This window comes from Callorhinchus milii, unplaced genomic scaffold (assembly GCF_018977255.1).
Source record: "Callorhinchus milii isolate IMCB2004 unplaced genomic scaffold, IMCB_Cmil_1.0 Scaffold2, whole genome shotgun sequence".
Taxonomy (NCBI): Eukaryota; Metazoa; Chordata; class Chondrichthyes; order Chimaeriformes; family Callorhinchidae; genus Callorhinchus; species Callorhinchus milii.
In genome coordinates, this window is record NW_024704743.1 from 86,988,696 (window position 1) to 87,003,213 (window position 14,518).

Sequence of the window (14,518 nt, forward strand, 5' to 3'; positions counted from 1 at the left end):
AACAATGTCCCACATACAACTATGGTGTGAATGACCAATTTTATCCCTTCACTTGTTGAATAATGCTAAGGTATCTTTAATGTCCACATGAACAGGCAAACAAGACCTCCTTTTGACAATGCAGCACCCCCCAGCATTACACAGACATATCATCCGAAACTATAAGCTCAAAGTCCCCAATGTGGGGCTTATACATTGTTATAATTCAATAGTTAACTAGAATTGAAGACTGTTTCTTGAAAGCTGTATTTCCTAAATAAAAAATAATCCATTATCTTACAGATGAATCTTTTCTTACAACTAGCCTCCAGCCTCTCTCTCTCACACATACACAATCTTTATCGTTCTTCATTGCTTCTCTGAAGATTTCTCTCTTTATCCTCCCAAGCTTCAATTACAATATCGTCCCTGCATCCTCCATCTATTGAAATCAACTCATTTTACTGTCTCCTGCTCCAATTCATTATTTCTCATTACCTCAAAAACGTGGAACTCTACCTCACACTTCCTTTTCTACATTATATTTTCCATATACTATACAGACTTTTTAAAATGCAAACTTGGTGTAACATCAGCACTTCTGTCACACTCCTTTCAATCCATATGGTATCTTGCTCCATTGCCTTTGCCCCTAATCTAAACATTCACAAAAAAAATTATTTGAATTAAAATTAAGTAAAAATAAATCAAATAGCCCAAGTAAGCTTTAACAAGCAAGGTATGTGAAACAATTGGGAAAAAATTGTCTAAATTGAGTACCTTCATAACACTACCTCTTGATGATTTAATACTCCAGCATTACCTTACTGGAAACAAACGCAATCTGGCACAAATATCCTACATTGTAATGCTGAAAATAATGACATTACAACAAAAACAATGAACTGTACAAATTGTTAGTGTAGCAGAAATTTACTTTTTAATCATATGAAGTTCACATCCAAGTTTTGCAGAATATTAATTTTTGTCAGTCAGTATGTTCCCAGTTTTCATTTGCTCGATCTTTATGTAGTTATTCAAATTCATGTGTATACAAAAAAAAGGAATCCTTAAGTGGCAGGTCTGCAGCTGCTAGAAACACCTATTGTACAAATTATCCTAGCCGATTAGTTACTTTTCTACAATAGACCGTATTCCACATAATTTTATCCAAATTTTTAGCAAGGCCAGTATCTGAACTCCTCACTTCTATGTTATTTTCTGCTACTCAGTAAATTTGCTGACCTAGACGGTGTTTACTTATAATGAGATTTTCCTATTAGAAGCACACGCCTCCAAGGTCAGTAAATGTACAGAGCAGCGGAAAATAGCCTACATTTGTCAAAATGTAAAACACTAGGATTCGTTATCCCCAGTTGGGAAATTTACTGGATTTGTTGACATTTGCTTATCAGGGCCCAATTGTACATACACTATTTCAACACAGGAACAATACAAGTTGAGGAGTGGGAAAATTCTACAGGGAACCCCCCCTCATCACCACCAATATGTTGCACTGCTTCATTGATAGCTCTGGTGTCTGAGGGGTTCAGACTAATGGAAATCGAGTATCTGGCATCCACACTGAAATAAATGGGTGACTTTTGAGTCAACAGGTCACCACTGATGATACTTGTTGCAAACTGTGCATGTGCACTTTGTACAGCATGCGGCACTGACTTCATGAAGAAATCAGTGACATCAGCAGAGCCTCTTACACAGAGCACACATATGCAGTGTGCAGGAAGGGATGTCAGAGGTATTTCTCCGTACACTCAGCAGACTCTGACCTGCTCCATGTCCCTTGCTCTTACTCTTTGAATGTGCCTTCAGTCACTCTCCTACCCCCACATTCCCTGCCCTCCACCCCTCCTAATCTCAACCCCTAGCTGGGGTGCAAATCCTGGCTCCAGCGCCTTGGGACAACTTCCGGACATGAAGGTGTTGCTGCATTGTTGGAGATGCCGTCCTTTGGATGAGACATTAAACCGAGGTACCAACTGCCTGTTCAGGTGGACTTTAAAGATCCCACGAGCATAACGTTTCTCCTGGTCAACAATCCCCCAAAGGAAATTGATCATTCACTTCATGGCTGTTTGTGAGACATTTATGCATGTAAATTAGCTGCTGCGTTGCCTACAAATACAGTCACTACACTTTAGAGTAAATTCTGTGAAGCCCCTTGAGATGTTTAAGGATGTAGTAAGGCACTATATCAGCTGTAGGGGTTATAATTATTATATGCAGCAGTACTCATCCAATTGTGTGTTTTCCAGAGACAGCAGTTCTGGATCTTTCCCTAAGCCATTGAAGTGTCATTTTCCATTAAAAGGAATGGAACTATGACATACATATATGTGCTCCCTACAATAAACATTACATGGAAAGGCTAAGAAGAGGAGCCCTTAACTGGCAGGTCTACTGCTGCTAGAAAGACCTATTGTGCAAAGTATCACATGCAAAAGTCACATTAATTGGTGTATCAACATACTGCAATTTTTTTTTACTAAAATAGTGTATTGATGACAAATGTTTTTGCTTCAGCAAAATTGATGCCTTAACCAAGGAAATATGTCAACTTCAGGAAGTCATTTTGATCAGACACAGAAGAAAACTCAGATTCAAATTAATTTACAAATACAACAACAACAAGATTCCATTTATAGTGTGCCTTTCACGTCAGGAGGACGTCCCAAGGCGCTGTACAGTTGGGTCAGGACCCGAGCAAGGGGGAAATGGTCAGGGTGAGGGGAGGGAAGGGAGGGAGGGAGGGAGCGAGGAGGGGGTAGAAAGTCGAGAGGGGAAATAGTTGTTTTTTTTTGCATATTTTTTGGCTTTAGAGACAACTAATTGTATGTATTAAAAGGTGAGAAATGTTTTGAATAAATGTTTTTTCTTGTGTTTGAAAGGATATTATGAAACAATGCAGAACATTTTATAAATAGGACATTCAGGTTAAGTGGAAGATCCATTTGAAATCACTGCATTAATAGATATGTCAATGTTTTAACATTTGTCAGACGCTCAGAGAACAAAGCTTCAGGAACAATCACTTTCACTCTATACCTTAAAGCTCCACTAAAGTGATGATTAAAGTGTAGTACTAACAGCTACTATTTTATTAGAGTATATCCAAATAAATATTCAGACTTGAATTTGTAAGAAAAACCTTTTATATTAATTACACTCTTAGCTCTCAGACTTTTAACAGGTGCATCAAAAATCCATTCAATATGGGCTAGTCTGTTTTTTTACATTTACAAGCTACTCAAATGTAAGATGCAGCTTTATAACTGTAATACTATCCTTAAACTACAAAAACCGATACATGAAATAGCTGTAATTACAAAAAAAATTCTAATTTTGTTAATCCTAAAATTCATGTTGCCCCTATTTTCTGTTTTCCCTTTTTTAAAAAAAACCTGTACAATTTGTTTTTATTTGTCATTAAACGTTGTCTTTTTTTAAAAAAACGAATGTAATCTATTCTGCCTGTTCACTCACCCTTTTCATTTTAAAATTAAATTTAAAATAGATGATTTACCTTCCTCCTGATGTACTTCACTTTTGATGGTGGGAGTAACTTTAAAAAAAATCAATTGGTTGAAAACCTTTAAAAATAAACCATAAAACGAGTATCATTTTACCCATCAAGCCCATTCTTTAACACCAATGGAAAACCATCTGTGCTGATGGTCTGTACCTCACTCACTTCTGTGGTAAACTTCTACATACAGTACATACCTCCTAATTCTCCAAATTAATCAAGCAAACATCTTTACAATGTTAATATATCCCCACCATATATATTATATATAATTTAACTACTTCCCTTTCAATAGACAGAATGACCTTCTTGTAATGTCCCAGCACTGCACAAGTATTGTGGTCTGTAGCATATCTGTTCATCCCAGTCTGCACCTATTCCAATGTACTCCCATACACAACCAAATATTTCAGGATTTGCCTGCTTCCCCTTTTCAAAAACAATCATGGCAGCTCTAATTTCATTTACCCACCTTTTCTCCATACAAGGTAATGTCTTACTTCCCATCTCTTTCTTAAAAACTTAAATTGATTCTACTTTTGTGCTATTCATGGGGCATTGCATTCCACATTCTCATGTAGGTTTTTGTGAGGAAATGTTTTCTCCATTCAGTTTTCCGTATTTTTTTTGCAAGAATTAATTTATACAGCATCAACTTCTTTGTTGGAATTGTGTTTCACATAGCCACTACTCTGTGGGAAATCTAATCTCTAGCTTCAGGCTTGTTAATTTTAAATTTGTCCACTCGTGGACTAAATCAAATATTCTGTTTACATCTGCCTCATCTATGTCTTAATATTCAAACGTTGTTTCAGCCAATCATAATAATAATCCTTTTGCCTTATCACATCTTTGAGACGTCTCAAAGAGCTTTACAGAATATACTGTAAAGTGAATTGACTATATATCTTGTGGGCAAAATACATTGATTTCCAAGGCAAGGCAAGTAACCAAGGCATTGATAACTGACATAGATTTGACTAATTTATGTTATTTGTTGTCACAAATGCCCTTTGACATTAGCCAAATAAATACAAGTGAGAGCATTTCTGTCTTTGGTGCATTTTCAACATAATACAACCACATTTTTGTTTTTATAGTAGAAATAGCCACATGTAATGAAGAAGAGAATACAAAGGCCATGTGCTCAAAAGGCCTTTCAGAACTTCCCTCAAGTGAGTGATTCACACAAGCAGACACTTGTTTTACATAAACTAGAAATGTGTCTTTCTTGTATTCCCCAGTTTGGTATTATGTCTCTTAGGATCAACAACTAGTTCATTGTTTTTACAAGATTCTGCATATGTTCCTACTCTGCACCCAGTCTATCAAAAGCCAGAATTATTACAAATCAACACAGATATTTTCCAGTGAAACTAAAAATAATTATATTTCAAACCAGAAGTAACAGCATTAAAAATTACATATTGGAAAAACAAAGTCTTTTCATTTCGTTTCTCAATTTATATTTTACTTTTGGAACATTGCTGGCGCAAATTAGCTACAATGCTCATCTACGTGACATTCAAGTACAGTGGTACATACAATTTAATTATTTATTTCCATCTCATTCTCCCATTCTTTGAAGACATTATCAATAGGATTGCTTGGATTTATGGGACACTGCTGGCACAGATAGCTGCCAGGTTTGCCTATAATAACTTTACAATCATATTTTGTAAAGTGCTCTGTGACATCTATTTTAAGTGCAAAACCATATATAAATGCAATATTATTATTAATAATAAAGGCATCTTACTGATGATTTAAAGTGGAGAATTAGTCATCAAAGACTCACCAATTCTCCACTGAGTCTCAAAGACTCACCCTATCACGATGCCTATTTAACTGAAACTCAAACTCCGAGAGCCACTTGCTTTTTTTCCCAAAAGCTTATTAGAATCTGGTCCCCGTTATATTTCTCAAACCTTTCTTTGATCTGAGCAAAGCAAATTTCAAAGCCCCGATTTTATGCAGATCATTTCTTTGAACAATGTCCCGAGGGCTACTTTGTGTAATGCCGTTTAGCTTAGGTTTTGGCTTGGCTACCTTCTGGAATCTGAGACTCACACCTAACTTCTGGCCTTCTATCCAACATGCCTACACGAGTGGCAGTTCAGTTAGCGAGTCTCTTCTTACCTGGGAGTCAAACAAATGTGACTTCAAGCCCCACATTTAGACTTGAGCTCTTATTCTAGGCCTTCAAGCCTTTGTTGCAATACTGGGAAATGTTGTCATTGTCTTTGATGCTGCCCTTCAATGAATCTCTAATCCAAAAGCCTGTTCAGATCCCATGATGTTTCTCAAAAAAAGAAGTTTGTTGCCCTGGCCACTACACCCTCCAACAAATTTTACCATTCATCATTCATGGCTATTTGTGAATGTAGCTGTGTAAGGCTGCCATATTTATGAAAGAAAACATTCATTTCAATTGGCAATTATTTTGACATTTATAAGCACTTTAAAAATGTTCTTCCCAAGTTGGATGAAGTTGGACACATAGATAAAATGGTTACAAAACAGGGGTCTCTTATGAATCCCAGCACAGTATCATCAATTCAAAATGTCTCATTTTAGTGAATCATCTTTCCAAATTATGTCTCTTCGGTAATTAGATGGCGTTCTGAATTTAAATTTAATTTTACATATAGTAGAGCACTTGTAAATCAAAGTGAAATGATTTTGTTGCAAAGCAAAACAAATACAATTCATCTGTCTGTGTGGCAAATGGATTGTTGCCAGTCAGACTAATGATAATATTTTTCACCCACAAAATATACAGTCAATTCATTTTATAGTAAATTCTGTGAAGCGCTTTGAGACATCTTGAAGACATGATGAGGCGCAATATCAAATGCAAGGATTATTATTATTATTATCATTTTCCTGATCTGAAAAATGAATCTCCACTGTTAGAGAATTATATTCTAAAACCATTGTGTTGCTGCAATAAGATATATGTTTTAGAGCTTCCACTTGTCACCTGTCACAATGTGACTAAACGTAAGTCCCAACAATCAATTAAAAATACTCTGAAGCCTCCAATAACTTGTGTTGCCTATAGCCAACTGAAGTCAAGCTTTAAGGTGATCTTTACAAACAGGAGTTAATGTAAAGTGTGGAGCTGTAGTTACTTTTTAAATGTATTTCTTAAGGTACCACAGTAGCTTTAACTAGCTTGTCCTTATTTTCAATTCATTTCAACACTATCGCTTTCAAAAACATATTGCAACCCATACACAATTTGCTTGTTGTTTAACCTTTTGTTTGCTGAGATGTCTTACAGAGGCTCCAGAATATACTTTAAAGTGAATTGACTGTATATTTTGTGGGTGAAACGTTCTATAACATTGAAAAATTGCAAACTATTAATTAATTGGATTGGTTGAAAATTCAAGGGAATTTTGCCTTCAATTAGTCTGCAATAGAAAGCTATATACTAAACTAACAATAATAAATGCTGTTGAACTAGTTTTTTCAAATATAAGAAATGACTGTCAAAGTAAATATGGCGTCAATATAAACATACGGATATGGATAGCGTTAACCAAAATCAGGCACCAAGTATGTGTGTGATTAATAATGCTACTGTATACTAGATTATTAATTAATCAGATAAAGGAAGCAGGGGGCACTTATCAATTGTAAAGGTTTTAATTATTGAGCAGTAATAGTTTTAGTTACCTCAATGATAATGGTTATGTAAAACTGTTCTTTGGGCCTTTTTATATGGTTGTGACGAAATACATGGAATTCCCTGTATAAGTCAGACTGACAAAAGCAGTAAAAAATAACCATAAACAAAGGTCAATGTTTCACAAGTTGGCAGTAGATAAGGTTACAAGAAAAGGGTAAAAATATACTGATCTGGGGTGAGAACTTCTAAACAAATTTAACTTTAATCAGTAATTGGAAGATTTGGAAGTAAATTTTGCAGCTGCTTTGAACTGGCATGTGGAAACTGAGGAGGGATGGTTGGCAATAGTGCTACTTTAAAGAAATATTTCATGCTGCTTTAAAAATAAATAATGAGAAAATGCACATGAATTAATGATATTACAGAGTCTTTTTCCCAAATGAATTATATTTCTGTTAAATGCTCATTTACAGTGTTTACAGTGATTGGATATAGCTAAGGAAGATTCCAACTCAATCTACACGTGGCATTCTTAAAAATGCTGTATGTTTTAACAGAAGTGGAATAAAAATTTTTAAGCTAATTTGTGCACATCATTGCCCTATAAACAGCCATGAAGTGAATGACCAATCACTTTCTGCAGGATTGTTGGTCAGGGCAACAGGAGAAACTCCCTTCTCTTTTCTCTTTCTCTTTTTGAATACTGCCAGAGGATCTTTAACATCCATCTGTACAGGCAGAGAAGACCACAGTTTAATGTCTCATCCAAAGGAAGGCACAGCTGACAATACAGCACACCCCCAGCACTGTATTGGAGTGCCAGCCTACACTGTGAATTCAAAGTCTCAAAGTGGGCCTTGAACACAGACAGCATCTATTGGAGAGAGGAAAATTAGTTAAGGTTTCAGAACAGTTCTGATGAAAGGTCACCGAGCTGAAACGTTAATTCATTTTCCTCTCTCCATAGATGCTGCCTGACCTGCTGCGTCAGATTTCCAGCATCTGCAGTATTTTGCTTTTAAAAATGCAAGTGTTTACCTGTTTTTTTTATTTTGTGCTAAAAATATAAAGGTACACAATAGTTAACTGATATTTACAGCTGGTACTGCTATTTAAAATCAATCTCTCCTGAATTATATTCCTTAAAATAGTTTTTGAATGACCTACCAGAGCCTTGTAATCACTTCTCTGCCAATCAGAATCATGGAAAGTGATTACAAGGTGTTGGTTTGCTTCTGGTGTGACATTTCCATTTTCTACACCAATCATCCTTACAGCCTCTCTGAGGAAGACTGCCAATTTAGTGTCAGTTAGTGATGAATTAATGTCAGTTTTATGATGTGGGCTCAAGCGTACTAGGAACAGAATTGAGACTACCCAAATTAATTTCACTAAAGACTATTACAGCAGCAGAGACTTTCATCACATCCGTCTGCGCAAGCAATTCATTCAGATCCAATGGGGTTATACAACCACTGCCATAGTGTAAAATATATCAACATTGTAATAGTAACTCAGTAATAGTATTTCACGTTCCCCTAACTATTCCCAGTTTCTCTTCCAAAGCATCTACTTATCCATTTACACACATACAGCCCACTTTGGTGTATTATACACACATAAATAATTCATTTGTGTAGAATTGGTGGACTGCTGAATACATAAAGGTGACTCAGTTACCCATTTCCATCATTTATTTAGGTGGACAGCATTAGGTCCACTAAATCCCAAGTGCATTCTCAGTTAAATTTATTTATTTATTTTTTAAAAGCAGTGCATTTTGCTGATGTGTTTTATTAATAATCTAAATTTCTATCCCTGTGACATATTGACACTATCAACATTAAATGTTGCTACAAAACACAAAATACTGCAGATGCTGGAAATCTGAAACAAAAACAGAAGTCACTGGGAACACTCAGCAGGTCAGGCAGCATCTATGGAGAAAGGAAACTGAGTCAACGTTTTGGGTCCACTTTTTGGGAGGGAGAGGCTTTTAAGGGCTAACAGAGTGGGGGTAGGCAGGGCAAGGAAGACAAACGAGAAAATGGGATAGAGGGCAGGGGATGATGGGTTAAAGAGGTGTTAATAATGCAAAACAAAGGCGGGGAATTTGCAACAAAATACGCAGACCGGAGAGGAAAGGTGTGTCTGGGACCCAGATGATGTGGTTATGGTCACAGAAGAGGTGTGGGGAGCGAGGTGGGAAAGTGAGCTGTTATTGTCTGAAATTGTTGAAATCAATATTGAGGCCAGCGGGTCCCTAGCAGATAAGTGAGGTGCTGTTCCTCGAGGTTGCGCTGTGGCTGAGTGGAAAAGCGTAGGAGACCATGGATGGAGAGGTCAGAGTGCGAGCGGAAAGTAGAGTTGAAGTGGCAAGAAACTCAAAGCTCAGGGTTGAGCTTGCGGACAGAACGGAGGTGTTCGGCAAATCGATCGCCCAATCTGGGTTTCGTCTCCCAGTGCAGAGCAGCGAATGCAGTAAACTACGTTGGTGGTAGTACACGCAAATGTTGTCTCATTTTAAAACTGGGTTTGGGGCCCTTGACAGTGCTATGGGAGGAGGTGAAAGGGTAGGTATTGCATCTACTGCTCTGGCATGGGAAGGTGCCAGAAGGAGGAGAGCAACTGTTGGTGGGGAAGGAGGAATGAACCAGTGAGTCAAGGAGGGAACAGTCCCTTCAGAATTCTGAGAGGGGAGGGAAAGATATGTTTAGTAGTTGGATCACCCTGGAGGTGCCAGAAATGGCAGAGAATTGTCCTCACCCGCCACCCCACCAGCTTCAACAGTACAGTACAGTTGAAGCTGGTGGGGTGGAAGGTGAGGACAATTCTCTGCCATTTCTGGCACCTCCAGCATGATTCGACCATTCAACATATCTTTCCCTCCCCTTTCAGCATTCCATCTGTCTATTTTGTTGCAATTTTGCGCCCCGCCACCACCACTTTGTTTTGCTTTATTAACACCACTATCCCCTTGTTTTGTTGCAATCCTACGCCCTTGGTTTTGCATCATTAATACCTCTTTAACCCATCAACCCCTGTCCTCTCCCCCATTTTCTCCTTTGTCTTCCTTGCCCTGCCTCCCCCCTCTCTGTTAGCCGTAAAAGTCTTTCCCTCCCAACACGCCCCAGTTCTGACGAAGGGTTGTGGATCCAAAATGTTGACTCATTTTCCTTTCTCCACAGATGCTGCCTGACCTACTGAGTGTTCCCAGCGACTTCTGTTTTTGTATTAAATGTTGCTAGTTGAGAACAAATGACAAAAGCGATGAAGGTATTTTGGTGCTTTTGATTGACAATAGTTAAGATTCTAAGGTTATTTGGGCCTAATTTGCAGTATTTTCTTCCTAACAAATATGCGGAGGAATGGATTCTTGAGCACATTCAGTGAATTGGATGTTATTACATATTTCTTCATAAGGAATCAGCTAAGAAAAATCGCAAATTAGACCCAATTTTAATATTACAGGAAGGTAAAATTTAAAGTGATTCTAGAACAATTAAAGTATTACAATATTTATTTATTGAAGCTTTACCTGCTGATAATTTCTCACAAAATGCACCGTTATGGTACTGTATTATTTGAATGGGACGAAAGCTGCTTCTAATGAAGATACAGAAGATATCAAAGATAAACTCCACATTTTCTAATAATCCAGTCCAAAATATAATTGATAAGAGTAACATTGCTTCCATTTTACCGTCGTCACTAATAGGCCATTGAATTGATTGCAATGGTGAGAGTACCTACAACTTATATATGGGAATACATTGCATTCAATTATATATAAAATAGCTACAAGGTGCTAAATTGCCCTGTATTTCAGGTGTAAAATACTGTACAAATCCTACATTATAAATTAAAAATATTCCCCGGTGGTTATAAATTTTATGTACACCTGCATATGATAGCAGTTAAAACAAAATTAAAAAATTAAGTAATAGCAGAAGTGTGTATGCATTATAACTAATAAAAAAACTGAGTGCATTTAAGGTATTAACTTAATCTCAGATCTTCAGATGGGATTGTAAACCACCCAAGATTTGTTTTTACTCGCTCCACTTGAATTTCTTCAATTATATTTTTTGCTTTTAAATTCACTGAGTGTTAACCAATTCTCCCTCTATAAATCTAGTATATAATTAAGCTCTTACATTTATCAAATCGGTTTTATTGCGTTCTATTGGTATTAGAAGGAATATCTTCGATTTATACATTATCAAAATGATAATTTATTTGTTTATATGTATTTATAAAATGCTATGAATATTTGAGCCAAAGTAAACATTTTAAATTTATTGTTTCAATTTATAGCTATTAAGCAAATAATCTACCAATTATAGCACCTTGTGATCCGCAGATCAACATCAAATGCTGAAGAGCAGAATGATATAACAAATATATTATTCACAGATATATAAAGCATCAACATATTGGAATTGTTATATACTGCAGCAAATATCAGGATCATAATAATCTCTGTGCTTTACTACTATAAATATGAATATTCTGTCAAAAAGGGGTGAAATCTGTACGTGAACAAAGTGACTATAAGCAGCTTGATCAGTCTGGAAGGATGTTGGTTTTCTTCTCATGGATTAAGTGTCATTGCATTCCCCAGAGAAGAAACAAGGTTTTAAAATTCAGTCCATTTGCAGAATCTATATGTTTGTGATGGTCAAACACCGAGGGAGTGTAGGTTACAACACACTAAAGGAATTTCATTGCAGAATAAAGGCTTATTACCTGAGATTTATAATTAAGAGAGTCTATATGTTTGTCAGACATTATGTGTCAATCAAATTGAGTTTGTGAACTATTGCAGTCAATACACAGTTGCTTGTGTTGTACGAAATATAACAGCATATTTATTTTTTACGTAAAAGGTTTGTAATTTCAATAGTCAGTATTTTGTTTTCATGGCTTTAATTTTAATGCAATATTAAGACTTCATTATAAAGCAATACAGTTCATAGCATCATTCTACGTAAAGTTCCTGGGATTATTCATTGTTTTCTCTGTATAAATTTACCATTTTCATTAGGAATGAAATGGAAAATGAAGCCCTTTTTAATCAAGCAAGGCAACTCTTACTACAAGATAAAAACAATTATTTTTATATTAAAATTGGGAAATTCAAATCTCAATTGATGTCACTTACCATATACAACTGGATATAAATATAACATTAAATATATTAAGTCTGACTCCTTTTCCTTCCTTCTTTGGTAAAATAATTTAAAACGTTGAAACACTATATGATTGGCCAAATCCATCACTTGGAAGAGTATCCTGTCCTGAGTGCATTTTAGCGAAAGAATAATTATTCTATTACAAGGATTGTACAACTGACATTAAATATTATTTTTTACAGGCATCTGCTATCTGTTGTAAATCCACTGAAAACGCATTTTAAAAATGGTTTGTCCACAAACCAATGCTGCCATGTTGGAACATGCAAACTTTGGTTACAGTATTCATTCACATTCCTGTACTGCAGGGCTCCTGTTTCACTGGTCATTTTACAGGGAACGATTCAATAGGTTCACTCCGCAACTGATGTACCTGATGCTGAGACGGTACTAGAATGTAAAGGCAGGATGTTTAACAGGCTAAATAAGTTTTTTTGTAAAATGCAAACATCCTGCAAATTGCTTTGCCATTCTGTAGTAAGAGTTACACTACTAGTTAAAAACATTATCTGAATAGGAATAGCACTTTATCCTCATAAATGCCTATCAAAAAATTTTTGTTAAAAAATAGTATTTGCAATTACCAATCCTCCCCCAGTGAATGTCAGTGGAAACAATCTTTGGGATAAAAACTGTGTGAACTTTTACATATGTGATGAGCTCATTCTGTAGAAACTAATGAAAAAGCATGTTAATCAATTGTTTCTATATTTTTCAGTTATATTGGCATCAAGCTTTGAAAATTAATGCTCCTTGTAGCATTTGTTGTGAAATGTAATGAGCACAAAATACTGCATGTACAGACCTCAAGGGAGTTTCCAACAGAAGAAAGATTATTGTGGCTTTACTCTAAGTAATGCTACGGAAACACACACACATATATATATATATATACAATTAACAATCGCTATGTTTATAATTATTTTCAAGGAAGAAAATATAACTACGAATAATTCTCTCTTTAGCTCTACCCCATCGACTTTCTTTCTCAAATGTCATTTCAGAATTGAAGCTACTGGAAGTTTTGGAAAATTCAAAGTTGTTCCTCAGCGCATGTTGTTTCCTGATACATAATAATTACCATAATCTTGGTATTTGATTGCTTACATAAGCAGACTGTTAAATCTTCATCTTGCATAATTTTAGTTAGTGGTTTAATAGTATTTATTGAAGACCATCACAATGTATCTGATGTTGGCATCATGAGTACGAAGTACAATCTAAGTGTCATGTTGTGAAAAGACAGTCAATCAAATTACTACTGCTAATAACTGCTCTTGAACAACCTGTTCTGCTCATTCATTTTGTCTTTTAACCCTCTTGAGAAAAGAATGCTTTCCCACTTCTGGGAAGCACTTCCTTACACAGTCTGATTGAAAAATAGTGAAGAATACCAAACCAAATAGGAACATAATGAGATCCAATTTACTCTGACCACTAAAAATACAGATCTGTTCTATAATGGAAATTTCATTTTAAAAGACAAATGGGTGGAAGCACTATTGTTAAATTCATTATTGTAAGAGAGAGCCCAATGTTTTATTGACAACTGAATATGTGTCTATATGATATAAATATAAATAGAAGCATTTAAAAATATTGCAATCTTACAGGGTTAACTTGTGACAGCGAAATATCACAATATTAAAATAATTTAAATGTGATATTTGATGAATGCGGTTATCATAGAATTTAACATTAAGAGAAACTTTGAATTTTTAAAAAATCAATGTCGGACTAATTCAATTTAGACCATACAAATTGAATTAGGCAAAACAAAATGTATAAATAAATCAATATGAAATAGTAGAAATGCTGCTTAATTCTGAAGATCTTGCAGCAAAATAGGTATATATTTATTTGCAATTTTTCAGGTTTTAAAAAGTTACTGATTTTCGGAATATGCAATACCATAACACTCCAATCTTTGATACAATGAGATAAGCAGTTGTATTAATAATCTGAACTCAGTGATCACCTTATATCAAAGCCTGTATTGTAGTAAGAAATTTGGAATTGTTATCATCCCTCACCAGGCATCTTCTGAGCAACTCATTTAATTTTTCACAATGATAAGTTCTTTTACATGATGCAAATGCATGGTAATTTCATTGGAAAAGGGTTGCCAATTACTGCCTTGTAAACTCCAGTCCTCCGGAG